A 17,749-nucleotide genomic window follows, 5' to 3' on the forward strand; every position below is an offset into this window, starting at 1 on the left:
AGTCCAACTTATACGATACATTCCCAATCTTTTGCAAGATTTTAAAGGGTCCGATGTACCGTGGAGCTAGTTTACCTTTCTTCCCGAACCGAATCACCCGTTTCATTGGAGACACCTTGAGCAATACCAAATCCCCCTCCTGAAATTCTACTTGTCTTCTGCGGATATCTGCATAACTCTTTTGCCTGCTCACAGCAGTTTTGATTCTTTCTCTGATTATGGGCACCATTCTGCTGGTGATCTCTACTAGCTCAGGCCCTGCCAAGGCCCTTTCTCCAACTTCCTCCCAGCAGACAGGTGACCTGCACTTCCTTCCATACAAAGCCTCATAGGGAGCCATCCCTATGCTAGCATGATGGCTGTTATTGTAGGCAAACTCCACCAAAGGTAGATGTTGCTTCTAAGAACCGCCATAATCTAGCACACACATTCTGAGCATATCCTCTATTGTCTGGATGGTCCTCTCTGATTGTCCGTCCGTATGAGGATGGAAAGCAGTGCTGAAATCCAACCTGGTACCCATGGCATTCTGCAGACTCCGCCAAAACCTGGAGGTGAACTGGGGTCCTCTATCAGACACTATTGAAACAAGAACCTCATGCAACCTGACAACCTCATCAACATACACCTGCGCCAACTTGTCCACAGAATAGCCACTCCTGACAGGGATGAAGTGAGCAGATTTTGTCAGTCTGTCCACAATCACCCATATGGAGTCCAATCTGTTGGACGTTGCCGGTAACCCCACCACGAAGTCCATAGCTATATTCTCCCATTTCCACTCTGGAATCGGTAGTGGGTTAAGCATTCCAACCGGCTCCTGATGTTCCAGCTTCACCCTCTGACATACTTCGCAGGCTGACACGAACTGTGCCACTTCTCTCTTTATAGCTGGCCACCAATAAACTCTCTTCAGATCTTGGTACATTTTGGTGGCTCCAGGGTGAACACTGTATCTGGCATTATGAGCTTCCCTCATAATGTCTCCCTTTAAACCTACGTCATCTGGTATACACAATCTATTCCCATAGCGGAGGATCCCCTTGCTGTCAAATCTGAACTCTTCGTTCTTGCCTGACTGGACAGTCCTGACAATCTTCACTAACTCTAGGTCCTCATGCTATTTCTAAGCCACCTGCTCCAGAAACACAGGTGTCACTCTCATCTGGGCTATCAAAGCACCTGTACCAGACAACTCCAACTGCAAACCTTCATTAAGGAACTCGAAGAACTCCCTCACCACTAGTCTTCTCTCTGCCGTGATATAGGATAGACTGCCAAGTGATTTCCGGCTTAAGGCGTCTGCCACAACATTCGCCTTACCCGGATGGTATTGAATCTTGCAATCATAGTCACTAAGCAGTTCTACCCATCTCCTTTGCCTCAAATTAAACTCTCTCTGACTCAAGATATACTGCAAGCTTTTATGATCTGTGAAGATCTCACATTTTACCCCATAGAGGTAATGCCTCCACATCTTGAGTGCAAAGATTACTGCTGTCATCTCTAGGTCATGTGTAGGGTAATTCAACTCGTGCTTCTTCAGCTGCCTAGAAGCATAAGCAATCACCCTTTCATTCTGCATCAGCACACAACCCAGTCCCACACTGGACGCATCACAGAAAACCGTGAAGTCTTCATTGCTAGTTGGCAGAGCTAACACTGGTGCTGAAGTCAACCTCTTCTTTAGCTCTTCAAAGCTCTCTTCACACTGGTCGGTCCATATGAACCTCTGATTCTTCTTAGTCAATCTGGTCATAGGAGCTGCAATTTTAGAGAAGTCCTGAACGAACCTCCTGTAATAACCTGCCAAACCCAAAAAGCTCTTGATTTCTGTCACTGTAGTGGGTCTAGGCCAATTAGCCACAACTTCTATCTTCTTGGGGTCCACTTCTATTCCATTTTCTGACACCACATGCCCCAAGAATGAAATGCTCCTCAACCAGAACTCACACTTGGAGAACTTGGCATACAAGCCGTGTTCCCTCAAGGTCTGCAGAACTAACCTCAGATGATGGGCATGCTCCTCTACATTCCTAGGGTACACTAAGATATCATCTATGAAGACAATAACAAAGTGATCCAGATACTGACTGAAAACTCTGTTCATGAGATCCATGAATGCTGCAGGGGCATTGGTTAACCCGAACGGCATCACAAGGAACTCATAGTGCCCATATCTGGTTCTAAACGCCGTCTTCGACACATCCTCTCCTCTTATCCTCAGCTGATGGCACCCGGATCTCAAATCTATCTTGGAGAAACAACCTGCTCCTGCTAGCTGGTCGAATAGATCGTCGATCCTTGGCAACGGGTACTTATTCTTGGTAGTGACTTTGTTTAACTGCCTGTAGTCGATACAAAGTCTGAGGGATCCATCCTTCTTTTTCACAAACAGCACTGGAGCACCCCAAGGCGAGGTACTCGGTCGGATGAAGCCCTTATCTACCAGCTCTTGCAACTGCTCCTTAAGCTCCTTCAACTCTGTTGGTGCCATCCTGTAGGGAGGAATAGAGATCGGTCTGGTTCCAGGCATCAATTCAATTTCAAACTCTATCTCCCTAGCAGGTGGTAAACCTGGCAACTCGTCTGGGAAGACATCTAAAAACTCACTGACCACGGGCACTGAGGCGGGCTCTCTGACATGACTATCCAGCTCTCTCACATGAGCTAGAAAACCCTGACAACCCATCCTGAGCAACCTACGAGCCTGTAGGGCTGATATCAAACCTCTAGGCATACCCCTCCTGTCTCCTCTGAAGACAACCTCTGACCCATCCTGGCATCTGAACCTGACTACCTTGTCTCTGCAATCCAAGGTAGCACCATGGGTAGATAGCCAATCCATCCCTAGAATGACATCAAAATCTGTCAAATCTAGAACCACAAGGTCGGCTGGAAGGCATCTACTCTCCACAAACACTGGACATAACCGGCAGACTGACTCTGCCACTGACGGGACACACTTGGGTCCACTGACCCATAGGGGACACTCTAACCCAGAGACCATCAAACCCAACCTCTCGACGGCCCTCGGAGCAATAAAAGAATGAGATGCACCAGGGTCCATTAAGGCATAAACATCTGAACAACCAATGATGAGATTACCTGACACCACGGTGTTTGATGCATTTGCCTCCTGCTGTGTCATGGTGAAGATCCGTGCTGGAGCTGATGGACCTTCACCCTTGAAACTCGCTGAAGAAGAGGCTGCCCCTCTCCCTCTGCCTCTGCCACTGGCTTGAGTCGCGGTTGGAGCTGCTGGCTGAGCCACACTACCAGAAGCTGTCTACTGAGACTGTGCCACAAAAGCTGCTCTAGGACACTCCCGTGCCATGTGTCCCTCCTGCCCACATCTGAAGCAGGCTGTCGTCCCAAACCGACATACTCCCTTGTGCGGCTTCCCACACTTCATGCATACTGCATTATCTGCATCTGAGCTCAAGCCACTCCCTAATCCCAGACCTGACTTGATCTTGTTCCAGAACTTGTTCTTCTTGGACTTCCTGTGGCCTCTGTCCCACTTCTTACTACCTGAAGCTGCTGAACTCAAGGAAGAAGGGTCCAACTTTCCCCCACCTGGGGTCTTGGAACCAGAAGACTGTGCCACTGACTACTTAACTCTTCCCTCAATTATGGCACTAGCCTCCATCCTCCGGGCCATATCCACTATGGCATGGAAACTCTCCCTCTCTGCTGACTGGATCAAGGAGGAATACCTGGAATGAAGCCTCATGATATACCTCCTTGACTTCTTCTGGTTTGTGTCAAGATTTTGCCTAGCAAACGGCAACAGCTCCAAAAACCTGTCTGTGTACTCATCTACACTCATCTCCTCTGTCTGCCTTAACTGCTCAAACTCGATCATTTTCAGCTCCCTTGAGCTATCAGGGAAAGCCCATCCTGCAAACTCATTAGCAAACTCCTCCCATGATAGGCTATCCACCCTCGGGTTCACATAGTTTTTAAACCACTCTCGGGCCTTCTTGCACTTCAGTGTGAACCCAGCCATCTGAATGGCTCTACTATCATCAGCTCCTATCTCATCTGTAATCATCTTGACCCTCCCAAGATACTCAAACAGGTCATCACCTGTTTCATACTGAGGAGCACCCAGCTTCATGTAATCGGTCATCTTGACCTTGCTCCCTCCAGGTGAGCTAGGCTTAGGTACTTGGGTTTCTGGTTCTGCTGGTGGTAGAGGAGGTGCAGCATCCCCTGGGTTAGGGTTTGCTATACCTGGGTAGAAAGATGAGGGTGGGTACATAGGGTACTGTGGGTATGGTGGGTAGAAAGGTGGGTATGGCATGTGAGGAGGATAAGGGTTAAAACTGGGGTAATCCGATGTACCTCCCATCGAATACTCGGGATTCTGTGAAAAGGGTGGGTATTGGGGTGGCTGAATAAATCCCGAGGCCTGAGTGCCTCCTTGAGACTCTCCCATGTGCTCTTCAGACATGCTCACTCCAAGACTGCCATCCCTCCTCTGATCCACATCCATATCATCCCCCACATCTTCCGACATTCCACCTTACACTGTTCCCCTTCTGCTCACATCAAAAGACCTTCTAGGGTCCCTTGATGTTCTCTCCCTGCTAGACCTGCAGGACATTGCCCTAGGCAATGCAGAAGGAATGTAATACTCGGCTAGAGTCCGACATCAGAATTCTACTTTTCGGTGAAATCCAGGATGTCGGAATCCTCTAGAAGGGTAAGATTTATGTTTTTCTAAAGCATTTTAGTATGTTTTTATGTTTTAAGTATAAAGGAAATAAGTTGTTTTTGAAAGAAAAGAGCCAAGGAAGAAATGCAAGGTTCGGCCGCCGAAGGTGAAAGTTCGGCCGCCGAACATGCATGAGTTTGGATTCACGTTAGGCCGCCGAAGGTGGTCTGGCCAGCCACCTATAAAAGGCCTTAGGTCGGTGAAATGGATAAGTTTCTTCCATTTTCACAGACCTAGGTGAGACCATGCTCTTCCTTGGGTGATCTTCATGACTTGTACAAATCTTTCAAAGTTTTGATGAGTTTGTATGTTGTTTTGAAGGTTTTGAGCTAAAAACCAAGATTTTGAAGCTTGGAGACTTTGAGAGAGAATTGCTCCATATCTCCACGTTAGGATCACATATCCTCTAGATCTTCAAGAGGTAAGTGTAGATCCTTAGCTTCTTTGATGTTTTATGAAGGTTTTATGAAGGTTTTTGGGTAGAGATGCATGATTAGGGTAAGTTGAGTTTTTGGTTGATTTGTGGTCAAAGCTTGCATATGTGTTTGGTTGTGGTATTTGTTGGGGTTTTGAGGTAGTTTTGGACCCCTTTGTGCATATGTTTGAGTATTTGTGTGTTGTAGAGTTGAGGTTTGCATGTTTGAGAAGTTGGAGGAAGATTGCATGAGGTTGAGCAGGGTTCTGCCTTACTGGGGAACCCAGTTTTGGCCGCCAAAAGAGGGTTCGGCCGATGAACATGCTAAGAAGGTGGTTTCGGCTGCCTAAGCTTGCCCAAGCTTGCCCCTGAAAGTTTGGACTTTCGGCTCTGGAGGGGGGTTTCGGCCACCGAAGGTGCCGCCGAAGGTTAGGGACTTTCGTCTCTGGAGAGGACTTTCGGCAGCCGAAGTGCCGCCGAAAGTGCTTGAGTTTTGGCTCTGGAAGGGACTTTCGGCCGCCGAACCTGCCGCCGAAAGTGCCCTATCCAGCCTTCCTTTGCATGTTTTCCTTGCTTGTTTTAGGATATTGTAGGAGGTTTTTGGGGAGTATTTTAGAAATGTTCTTGAGTTAGTTTGGTCCCTCATTTGAGTCCACCTGTGTAGGAACGGACCAGAGGAACCAAAGAGATCAGCAGTGAGCACTGCTTCAGAGTTTCCAGAGTCAGTTCAGAGTTAGCCAGAGGTGAGTGGAACTAAACCTAATCTTTTAATATGAGAAACTAAAGGTTTTCAGCATGTTTCATGCACCATGATTATGCAATAGGTTGATTGCATTAGCATTCACGAATATGTTGCATTGCATTTTATATTGTTGGTGCTGGTGAGAGTGGATGATCTGATAGTCCCTGAGAAAGACCAGGACCCCATTCTACGGCCTGGCACGGTAGATAAGGAAGTCCAGGACCCCATTCTACGGCCTGGCACGGTATATGGTAAGTTATTATGATGTGTACAGGAAGACCAGGACCCCATTCTACGGCCTGGCACGAGTTTAGGATGTCGGAACTATTTAGGGACATAATCACCTGAGATGATGTGTATTGTCTGTGTTGTGATGCATTTCATGAGAGCATGTATTATACCATGTTTTTATATCTGTTCTACTCACTGGGCTACAGTAGCTCATCCCACTCCCTTAACCCCAGTCTTGCAGGATCAGAGTTTAGGGGAAGTCAGAAGAGTACAACAAGAGTAAAGAGTTTTGTAATAGCATAGTGTGGACATGTAATATGTGTAAGAGATGTATTGGTATTGTATAGAGTTGAGAATAGTGCTTGACCTAGATGTGTTGTGAATCCTTTTTGTATACATGATCTGTTTATTGTATGTAAATGTTTTTATGAGAATGTAAACCAGGCTTACCAAGAGTATGAGTTTAACCCGTCTGGAGCAAGCTCTAGTAAAGGGGTTCTGTAGTACAGAGATAGTGCATGCACAGGTAGAGCCGTGGTTCAGATTAGAGGTTTATACGTTTACAGAAAATGTATGATCATGTATGGGATTTTACAGATACACAGACAGTATAGCAGGCTTGCTACGAGTCCCGGCGACCTTAAGTCGATCGGGATCCTAGCGCCGGTAGCGGTCCGAATTCCGGGTCATTACAGATTGGTATCAGAGCCCTAGGTTCTTATGGTCGGACCTATAGAGAGAGTGTCAGGCTCATAGAGTGTAAGTCAAGCACAATAGGAAATCATGTCCATAAGGATAGGATGGAGAGTCCTGTCTTTATGATGATGTGCAATGCCATGATTGATGCATGTGCATTATTGTTATGTGATGTTATATGTTGATGTTTGCTGATATGTGTTGTTTTCCAGTAAGTTAAGATGAGAGGAACTCGTCGATCTACACGATTGACTAGAGTCCCACCAGAAAGTGAGGGTGCAGCTGCTCGTCCTCCTGCGTTGCCAAGGGCGAGATCTCAGAGATCAAGCAGGGAGGGTACGTCAAGGGACCCCAGAAGGTCTGTTGACGAGAGCAGAAGAGGAACAGATAGAGGAGGAAGGTTAGAGGAAGTGAGGGAAGCTATGGATGTGGATCAGGGCAGAGAGGAAAGCATGGGTATGGATAGATCTGAAGAGGGTATGGGAGAGTCTCAGGGAGGCGCTCAGGCTTCGGGGTTTGGTTATCCACCCCAATATCCACCCTTTCCACAGGGCCCGGGGTATCCGATGGGGTGTACGTCGGATTACTCTGGTTTTACCCCATATCCTACCTACATGCCTTATATGCCTTATCCTCCTTTTTACCCACCATATCCCATGTATCCACCCACACCATTCCATCCCAGTTCAGCATACCCAGATCCAAGTTCAGTACCTCCTCCACCACCAGAACTAGAACCAGTAGCCCCTGTTGTCCAAGTACCTCAACCTAGCTCAGCTGAGGGAAGTAAAGTGAAAATGACAGAGTATTTGAAGTTGGATGCTCCCAAATTCAACACGGGAGATGATCCATTTGAGTACCTCAGAACGGTTAAGATGATAACCGATGAGTTAGGAGCTGATGATAGCAGAGCCATTGAGATGGCAGGGTTCACACTCAAATGTAAGAAAGCTTGAGAGTGGTTCAAGAATTATGTGGACCCCAGGTTGGACAGCATGTCTTGGGGAGAGTTCGCCAATGAGTTTGCAAGGTGGGCTTTTCCTGATAGTTCCAGGGAGCTGAAAGTGATAGAATTTGAGCAACTGAGGCAGACTGAAGAGATGAGTGTAGATGAATACACAGACAAGTTCCTGGATCTGCTTCAGTATGTGGGTCAGGCGTATGACACTGACCAGAAAAAGGCAAGGAGATATACCATGAGACTGCATCCCAGGTATTCCTCCTTGATTCTTCCAGTAGAGAAAGAGAGTTTCCACTCTATTGTGGATGCAGCCAGGAAGATGGAGGCAAGTGCCATCATTCAGGGGGCAGTAAAACAGCAAGTGGCACAGCCTTCGGGTTCTAAGACCCCCAGTGCAGCAGTTTTAGGCAGCAAGAAATGGGGAAAGGCAAAAGGTACAAAGAATAAGTTCTGGAGCAAGATCAAGTCTGGTCTGGGAATGGGTAGTGGCTCCAGCTTTGGCGCAAGCAGTCCAGTATGTGGGAGATGTGGGAGACCGCATAAAGGAGTTTGTCAGTTGGGATCTACAGCCTGCTTTAATTGTGGGTAGGAGGGACATTTTGCACGAGAATATCCTAAGGCGACCTTCATGGCACTATCCCAGCAGATGACTTCTGGCAGTGTGGCTCAGCCAGCAGTTTCAGCCAGGCCTCAGAGTAGTGGCAGAGGTAGAGGGAGAGGGTCAGCCTCTTCTCCAGCAGCAGGTTCCCGAGGTAGACGTCCTGTAGCCCCAGCACGGATCTTCACTGTGACTCAGGAGGAGGCAAACACGTCGAACACAGTGGTGTCAGGTAATCTCATCATTGGGTGTTCTGATGTGTATGCTTTGATGGACCCCGGTGCTTCTCACTCTTTTATTGCTTCTGGAGCCGTAGAGAGATTGGGTCTGATGATCTCTGAGTTAGAGTGTCCTCTCTGGGTCAGTGGACCCAAATGTGACCCATCAGTGGCAGAGTCAGTCTGTCGTTTCAGTCCAGTGTTCATAGAGGGTAGATGCCTTCCAGCTGACCTTGTGGTTCTAGATTTGACGGATTTTGATGTTATTCTAGGGATGGATTGGCTATCTACATATGGAGCTACCTTGGACTGCAGAGACAAGGTCATTAGTCTCAGAGACCAGGATGGGTCAGAGTGTGTCTTTAGAGGAGACAGGAGAGGTACTCCTAGTGGTTTGATCTCAGCCCTTCAGGCTCGTAGGTTGCTTAGGAGGGGTTGTCAGGGGTTTCTAGCTCATATGAGAGAGCTAGATAGTCAGGTAAGGGAACCAGCCTCAGTACCAGTAGTCCGAGAATTTCTAGATGTCTTCCCAGACGAGCTTCCAGGACTACCACCTGATAGGGAGATGGAGTTTGAACTAGAATTGCTGCCTGGTACCAGACCTATCTCTATTCCTCCCTATAGGATGGCGCCAGCAGAGTTAAAAGAGCTGAAAGAGCAGTTGTAGGACTTGGTAGATAAGGGTTTCATCCGCCCTAGTACCTCACCTTGGGATGCTCCAGTGCTTTTTGTCAGAAAGAAGGATGGATCCCTCAGACTTTGTATCGACTACAGGCATTTGAACAAGGTCACTACCAAGAATAAGTATCCCCTGCCTAGGATCGATGATCTATTTGACCAACTACCTGGAGCAGGTTATTTTTCTAAAATAGATCTGCGGTCCGGGTATCATCAGTTGAGAGTCAGAGAGGCAGATGTGCCAAAGACAGCTTTCAGGACCAGATATGGGCATTATGAGTTCTTGGTAATGCCGTTCGGGTTAACTAACGCCCCTGCAGCATTCATGGATCTCATGAACAGAGTTTTCAGCGAGTATCTGGATCACTTTGTTATTGTCTTCATCGATGATATCTTAAATGCCGGTAGTGGTCCGGATTCCGGGTCGTTACAAGGACGGGCATCCGTGCCCTCGTCCTAGGGTGGTACTCCAGTCAATCGTGCAGATCGACGAGTTCCTCTCATCTTGCTTACTGAAAAACAGCACACATCACATAAAACATTAGCATCAAATGGTTCATGTGGAAACACATGAACCCGCATCACATACATAACATATCATTAATGCACATGCATAAAATCATGGCATTTCACATCATTATTCAAGACAGGACTCTTCATCCTATCCTAGTGGACATGATTTTCTTATTGTGCTTGACCTTCTATAACCTCTATGAGCCCGACACTCTCTAGGTCCGACCATATGAACCTAGGGCTTTGATACCAATCTGTAACGATCCGAAAATCGGACCGCTACCGGCGCTAGGATCCAGATCGGCTTAAGGCCGCCGGGACCCGTAGCAAGCCTAACATACATCCTGTATACCTGTTTAATCCCATACATGATCAACATATACATAAAAATTTTGAACTTTCTCATTCATTTACCAAACTTAACCTGTGCATGCGCAACTCATAAGCATAACCATCAACCCCACATTGGAGTCCTCATCAATGCTCCAATGGGGTAACATAATATATTTTAAGTTTGGTTTACATAAATATCATAAAACATCTCATTAAAAGATCATGTAACCAAAATGGGATTAACAACATACTAGGATCAAGCACCACTCTAAACCTCAATACTCATCACTACATTACATTACTGTACTATACATTACATCATTCTCATGTCCACAGCTAACTATTACATAAAACATGACTTCTTATTCTTGCTGACCTCCTGATTCTATCCCGTACCTGCAACCTGGGGGATTAAGGGAATGGGGTGAGCTACTAGAGCCTAGTGAGCAGAATAATAAAACATTATATTTAAAGTTCATGCTTTCATGAAATGCATCACATCACAAACAAATCACCTTAAGGATGAACTTGTCACCAATAGCCCTCTACACAATCCAATCATGCCAGGGGCGTAGTGCAGGCCACACCTGATCTTTCTCTTACACATAACATAACATACATATCCATTCGTGCCGAGGGTGTAGTGCAGGCCACACCCGGACTTTCTCTTACATTGTGCCAGGGGCGTAGTGCAGGCCACACCTGGACTTCCATACCATAACATCATCATATCATATCATGATATACGAGGGCTAATGGATCATTCAATGTTTATCCGCATCAACATCATATTATGCAATGCAACATATTCGTAAATTCTAATGCAAACAACCTAATATATCTCATGGCATTCGTGATGCATGAACATGCTCAAAACTGATTTATTTACTTTAAACATAAAGAGTTATTCTACTCACCTCAGGCTAGCTCTGAAAGACACTAAAGCAGCTAACTCACTACTGGGGTACTCGGTTCCTCGGGTCCGAACCTATATAGGTGGACTCAAATGAGGGACCAAACATACAAGAACATGACTCTAAAATACTCTCCAAAAACCCTTTAAAACACCTTAAAACAATCATAAAAAATATGCAAAGGAAGGCTGAACAGGGCACTTTCGGCGGCAGGTTCGGCGGCCGAAAGTCCCTCCAGAGCCGAAAGTCATGCACCTTCGGCGGCACTTTCGGCGGCCGAAGGTTCCTTCCAGAGACGAAACTCATGCTTGTTCGGCGGCACCTTCGACGGCCGAAACTCCCTTCTAGAGCCGAAAGTCCACTTTCGGGGGCAGGGTTCGGCAGCCAAAGGCTGGCCTCCACAGGCAGGTTCGGCGGCCAAAAGTCCCTTCGGCTGCCGAACCTGAGTTCCTCCAAAGGGCAGAACTCAGCCTCCACAATGCACATTTGCCTCCCAAACCATTCCAACTCAAAACCAACACTTCCAAAACATGCATACATACTTCCATAAGCAAAAAGGGGTTCAAACTAGGCTAAACCCCAACCAAAACACATCAAACATACATTGCTCAAAAACTCAACATTAACCCAAAAACTCAATATTAACCTAAACATGCATTTTTACCCCATAAACTTTCATAAAACTTGTTTAAAACATGAAATGAGCTAAGGATCTACCCTTACCTCTTGAAGATCGAGAGGAGAGGCGATCCAACTCGGAGATGGGGGAGATCTAGCTCCTTGGGTCTCCAAGCTCCAAAACTTGCTCAAAGTTCACAAATCTTCAAAAGCCAAGAAAACACTTGTTAAAACTTGAAAGATTGGAGGAAAAATCATAAAAAACAACCATGAGAGAGCATGGACTCATCGTTGGCCGAAAATGGGGAGAAAATTCGCCTGTTTCGGCCATGGAGCCCTTTTATAGGGGCTGGCCAGACCACCTTCGGAAGTCTAAAGTGCCTCCAAAACTCATGCAAGTTCGGTGGCCGAACATGGGATTCGGCGGCCGAACTTGAGCCACTTTCGGAAGCCTAACTTGCCCCCTAAACTATCCAATATTCGGCGGCCGAACCTGGAAATGCCTCCATGGTTTTTTTCATTCAAAACTCAACTTCTTTCTTACATAAAATCATAAAATACATTAAAACATTTTATAAAAACATGATTTTACCCTTCTAGAGGTTTTCGACATCCGAGATTCCACCGGACGGTAGGAATTCCGATACCGGAGTCTACCCAGGTATTACACTTGGTATATGAAAAGTTTAAAGTTTTTATGAAAATGTATGATCATGTATGGGATTTTATCAGATATATAGGATGTACGTTAGCCTTGCTACGGGTTCCGGCGACCTTAAGTCGATCTGAATCTTAGCGCCGGTAGCGGTCCGATTTCCGGGTCATTACAACCTTGTCGCTTTCTTCTTCGAACAATAGGAAGGTCTCCAACTTATCCACAGGTTCAGTCCTGGCCTCTCTCTTTTCATTCCAGACCTCCATAACCTCAGGGCTTATCTCTTCTAGCTGGGCACTCAGTTCCTCCACCGTGGCTAGGTATACAGCTTTGGCCTCCTCCTGTCTTCCCCGGACTACTCCCACCCCTTCCTCCATTGGAAACTTCATGGTCAGGTGTCGGATGCTGGTTACTGCTTCAAATTCATACAGCACCAGCCTACCTAAGATGGCATTATAGCTCAGGGATAGCTTTACCACAAGGAATACTATGTAGTGTGTTCAGGATAGAGGTGATTCTCCTAAGGTGAGGGCCACTTTTACTTCCCTTCTACTGCCACTAGGGTTCCCCCTATCCCCTTTACTGGAGTTTGGTCCGTCACCTCCTGTTCTTCGGGTATGTTCATCTTTGGAAGACCTGGTAGGGTAATAGGTTCACCTTGCTGCCATCATCCACTAAAACCTTTCGAACCCGAAAGTTATAGATGATGGCCTCTATGACCAAAGCATCATCATGAGGCATCTGCACTCGCTGGGCATCCTCAGGAGAAAAAGAGATGGTCACTGGGGAATGCTCCACAATTTGCATTACTTCGGCGCTGTTTCCCTCCCCGTTCCTACTTCTCTTCTTCCCTTTTCTGCTCATACAGCCTCTAGTCCCTCCTACGATCATGTTGATTGTCCCACTAGAGCCATCATTCACTGGTCCCCTGTCTGTCTCTGGAGCCTTTCCCCTGCTGCATTTTGCTGTGGTATCTGACTTTAGATTTTTTCACGAAGTTCCTAAGGTATCCCCTCTTAATGAGCCTCTCTATCTAATTTATTAATTGGTAACAATCATTTGTATCATGGCCATGAGTCAGATGGTACTGGCAATACTTATCCGGGTCCCTCTTGTTTGCTTCTGCCTTCATTGACTTGGGCCACTGTATGAAGTCCTTGTCTTAGACTATCATGAGCACTTCGGATATGAACACATTCAGGGGAGTGATCACCTTTGGAATCCAGGGTTGATAGAGTCTCTACTCCTTCCTCTCCCATTGGTGTCTGTTCAATGCTTCAAGCAACCAATCCTGCCTCCTTTCCTATCTGTCTAGTTGCTTGTCCTCCCCAGCCTTCCCCCTATCTCCTGCTTCCTTGGCAAATCTGCTAGTGGTTAAGGCGTTGTCCTACCTTATATACTTTTTGGCTCTTTTCATTAGCTCTGCCAAGGTAGTAGGCGACTTTCTGCACAGCGATTCAAAGAACTCTAGGGAGGTGGTATCCTTCTGCATGGCTTCCACGGCTCTTACCTCATCGATCTCTGATATTTGCAAAGCCTCCGAATTGAACCTAGCCACATACTCTCTTATGGACTCGTTTCTCCTCTGTCGGACCATCTCTAAATAGCTTATTTTCTTTTCAGCCGAGACTCCAACAATAAGCCTGCTGATGAACACGCTGGCCGGTCCATGAAGCTCTTAATACTTTCTGCTTTCAAACTGTTGAACCAAGCTTGGGCCAATCTGGTAAGGGTGGTAGAAAAAACTTTGCATATCAGGGCGTCTGTAGCTCCATGAACATCTTATAGTTTAGAACGTGTTCTTAGGGTTTCTCGTGCCATCATACGCGTCCATTGTCGGAATCATGAATTTTTTGGGGATGATTTCCTATTATATTATACCCATCCCACGAATGGGGATGAGACTGGTAGCAGGGGTGCTACTATTGTCTCGTGCCCCCAGCTCTGCTAGTAGTTGCTCCTTCAACCTCTTTAGCTTTTGATCTACATCTACCTCTTCTCTCCCTGTCCTTTTCTCCAGGCGGTAGTTTCTCTCAAACTTTTCACTTTTTGACCTTTCTGCTGACTTAGAAGAATAGCTTTTAGCCCCATCATTCTCAATAAGCTCCCTTACTACTCGGCCTCTCACTCTGGCTACATGCTCGTTCGTTCTGCTAGCTTCTCCGTCTCCATCACCCGTCTTCCTGCTGCTTTGCTGAGGGGCTTGGTAGTTTATTGTGGGTTGGAACTCATTAACGTTAAACCCTTCGGTTACAAGTGGTATGCTCAACGGGGTACTGAGTCACCTTTGTTGCAACATCTGCCCTAGCCAATGAGCAATATTTTGGAGTTGGAGAGCCATGTTTTGTAGCTCATGGTCAGATAGAGTGGTTCGAGGAATGGTCCCTACTAAGCTCGGTAAAGGGTTAAACAACACAGGTGGTTGATTCAGTGGGGTGGTAGGGCTGGAAAATGAGAGCTGTGGTCTTTCCTGAGTAGAGCTCAAATTGTTTGGGTTGTTTCCAGTATGGTTTTCACGTTGATTGGCCATGCGGATCTTAATGAGTATGGTAAGGATGAGAACTCTGGTAACAAAAAGATCTACTTCGTTTCCATAGACGGCGCCAATTGATATCCTCAGATCTAAAAATATGTAGGCTCAAGGTATATTTTGGTAAGTTCCGTCAGTGACGCATAACTGCCGTCCTATGTCTGTATTTTTCTGCCACAGCCACATTAGTCGTACGTACGGATATACTGTGTTTTTTTTCATCGTCAGACAACTATTTAATTCCCTCCGGCGTCATGTGAACACGATCTCGGATCTATAGGAGTCTATTACTGTAATACCCGGCTAGACTCCGGTATCGGAATTCCTACCGTCCGGTGGAATCTCGGATGTCGGAAACCTCTAGTAGGGTAGAAACATGTTTTCTTAAAAATGTTTTAATGTTTTTCATGGTTTTAAGTGAAAAGGAAATGAGTTTTTGCATGAAAACAACTTTGGAGGAAAACCTAGGTTCAGCCGCCGAACCTCAAGTTCGGCCGCCGAACATGCATGCGTTGCGGGTGTGCTTTAGGCCCCCGAATGCATAAGTGAGGGAAGTCCAGGTTCGGCCGCCGAACCTCAAGTTCGGCCGCCGAACATGGCATGTATGCGGAGGCACGTTCGGCCCCCGAACGTGGCCTGGCCAGCCACTATAAAAGGGTCCCTTAGCCGAAAACGGGCGAGTTTTTCTCCCCATTGTCGGCCAAGGTGAGCTCTCCGCTGTTCCTCACCAATCTTCGAGTTCTTCCTTCGGATCTTTCAAGATTTTCACAAGTTTTTGCTTTGTTTTGAAGATTTTCAAGTTTTGAGCAAGTTTTGAGCTTGGAGACCCAAGGAGCTAAATCTCTCCCAACTCCAAGTTAGATCGCCTCTACTCTCGATCTTCAAGAGGTAAGAGTCGATCTCTAGCTTACATTATGTTTTAATCAAGTTTTATGCAAGTTCATGGGGTAGAAAATGCATGAGTAAGCTTATGTCGAGTTTATGGGTTTTTGTTGTGTTGTTGGGCAATATGGCGTGTAAATGTATGTTTGATGTGTTGTAGTTGGGGTTTAAGGTAGTTTGTGGCCCCTAGGAACATGTATGCTTGTGTTTGTGTGTTGTAGAATAGGTTTGATGCATGTTTGGAAGGTTTGGAGGCGAAATGTGCAAAAGGAGCCAAGTTTCTGCCCTTTGGTAGAAACCAGGTTCGGCAGCCGAAGGACTTTCGGCTGCCGAACATGGCTGGGGAGGCAAGCCTTTCGGCTGCCGAAGCCTGCCCCCGAAAGGAGACTTTCGTCTCTGTTTGGCAATTTCGGCCGCCGAAAGTGCCGCCGAACATGCATGAGTTTCGTCTCTGTCTGGGAGTTTCGGCCGCCGAAGGTGCCGCCGAACCAGCCTGACTTTCTGCTCTGGAGGGACTTTCGGCCGCCGAACCTGCCGCCGAAAGTGCCCTGTCCAGCCTTTCTTTGCATGTTTTTGCATGGATGTTTTGAGGTGTTTTAGAGGGTTTTTGGGGGATGTTTTCAGAGTCATGTTATCGTATGTTGGTCCCTCATTTGAGTCCACCTGTGTAGGTTCGGACCCGAGGAACCGAGGACCTCAGCAGTGAGTCAGCTGCTTCAGTCAGTGTCAGAGCTAGCCAGAGGTGAGTGGAATAACTCTTATGCTTTTAAATAAATAAATCAATTTTGAGCATGTTCATGCATCACGGATGCAATGTGATATTTTAGGTTGTTTGCATTAGAAATCACGAATATGTTGCATTGCATAATATGTTGTTGATGTGGATGAATGTTGAATGATCCATTAGCCCTCATATGTTATGACATGATGATATGATATGGAAGTCCAGATGTGGCCTGCACTACGCCCCTGACACTATGTAAGAGAAAGACCGGACGTGGCCTGCACTACGCCCCCGGCACCATGGATTATGTATGTTATGTTATGTATAAGAGAAAGACCAGGTGTGGTCTGCACTACGCCCCTGGCATGATTGGAATATGTAGAGGACTAAATGGTGACAAGTTCATCCTTGATATGATTAGTTGTGATGTGATGCATTCCATGATAGCATGTGTTTTAAATGCTTTATGATTCTGCTCACTGGGCTTTAGTAGCTCACCCCTCTCCCAAATTTCCCAAGTTTGCAGGTACAGGGTAGACCAGGAGGTCAGCAAGAGTATTGAAGTCATTGTATGTAATAGATAGAATGTGGGCATGATAAAATGTAAAAGTTAGGAATAGTTATGTTATGTATAATGATATTGAGGTTTAGAAGTGTGCTTGACCATAGTTTATTGTAATCCCTTATTGATACATGATCTTAAGGCTTATGGATGTTTATGTTTAACCAACTCAACACATGTTATGCCACCCATTGGGGGCATTGATGAGGTCCCACTGAGGGGCCAATGTTTATGATTTATGATTATGTTCAGTGCATGCACAGGTTGAGTTTGGTGTATGATAGAATGTTTGAAGGAAAAGTTTTAATTTTTATGTATGTTGTTGATCATGTATGGGATTAAACAGGTTTACAGGTTACATGTCAGGCTTGCTACGGGTTCCGACGGCCTTAAGCCGATCTGGATCCTAACGCCAGTAGTGGTCCGATTTTCGGGTCGTTACAATTACCCCACTGATCCATCAAGTCAGTTTGAGCTGTATCTCCTTCCGATGGGTCCAAGTTCTACTCTGTTCGATCTATTTGCCCGAAATCAGGATCATGCGTTAGTGGATGGACCCGCATAATGTATTTTAATAAGGGTACGGTCTGGTCTTTCTATGGGTTTAGCTGTGACCAGATATCCAATACCAATAATTATCGTTATTAATTCTTAAAAATATAAGTGATTATTTATAAATAATTATAATATTTTAAAAATAATTTATAAATATAGAGTTTTTTTAAACGTAATTATAAATTAGAGATCGATGTGCAA

This window comes from Manihot esculenta, chromosome 1, assembly GCF_001659605.2.
Source record: "Manihot esculenta cultivar AM560-2 chromosome 1, M.esculenta_v8, whole genome shotgun sequence".
Taxonomy (NCBI): Eukaryota; Viridiplantae; Streptophyta; class Magnoliopsida; order Malpighiales; family Euphorbiaceae; genus Manihot; species Manihot esculenta.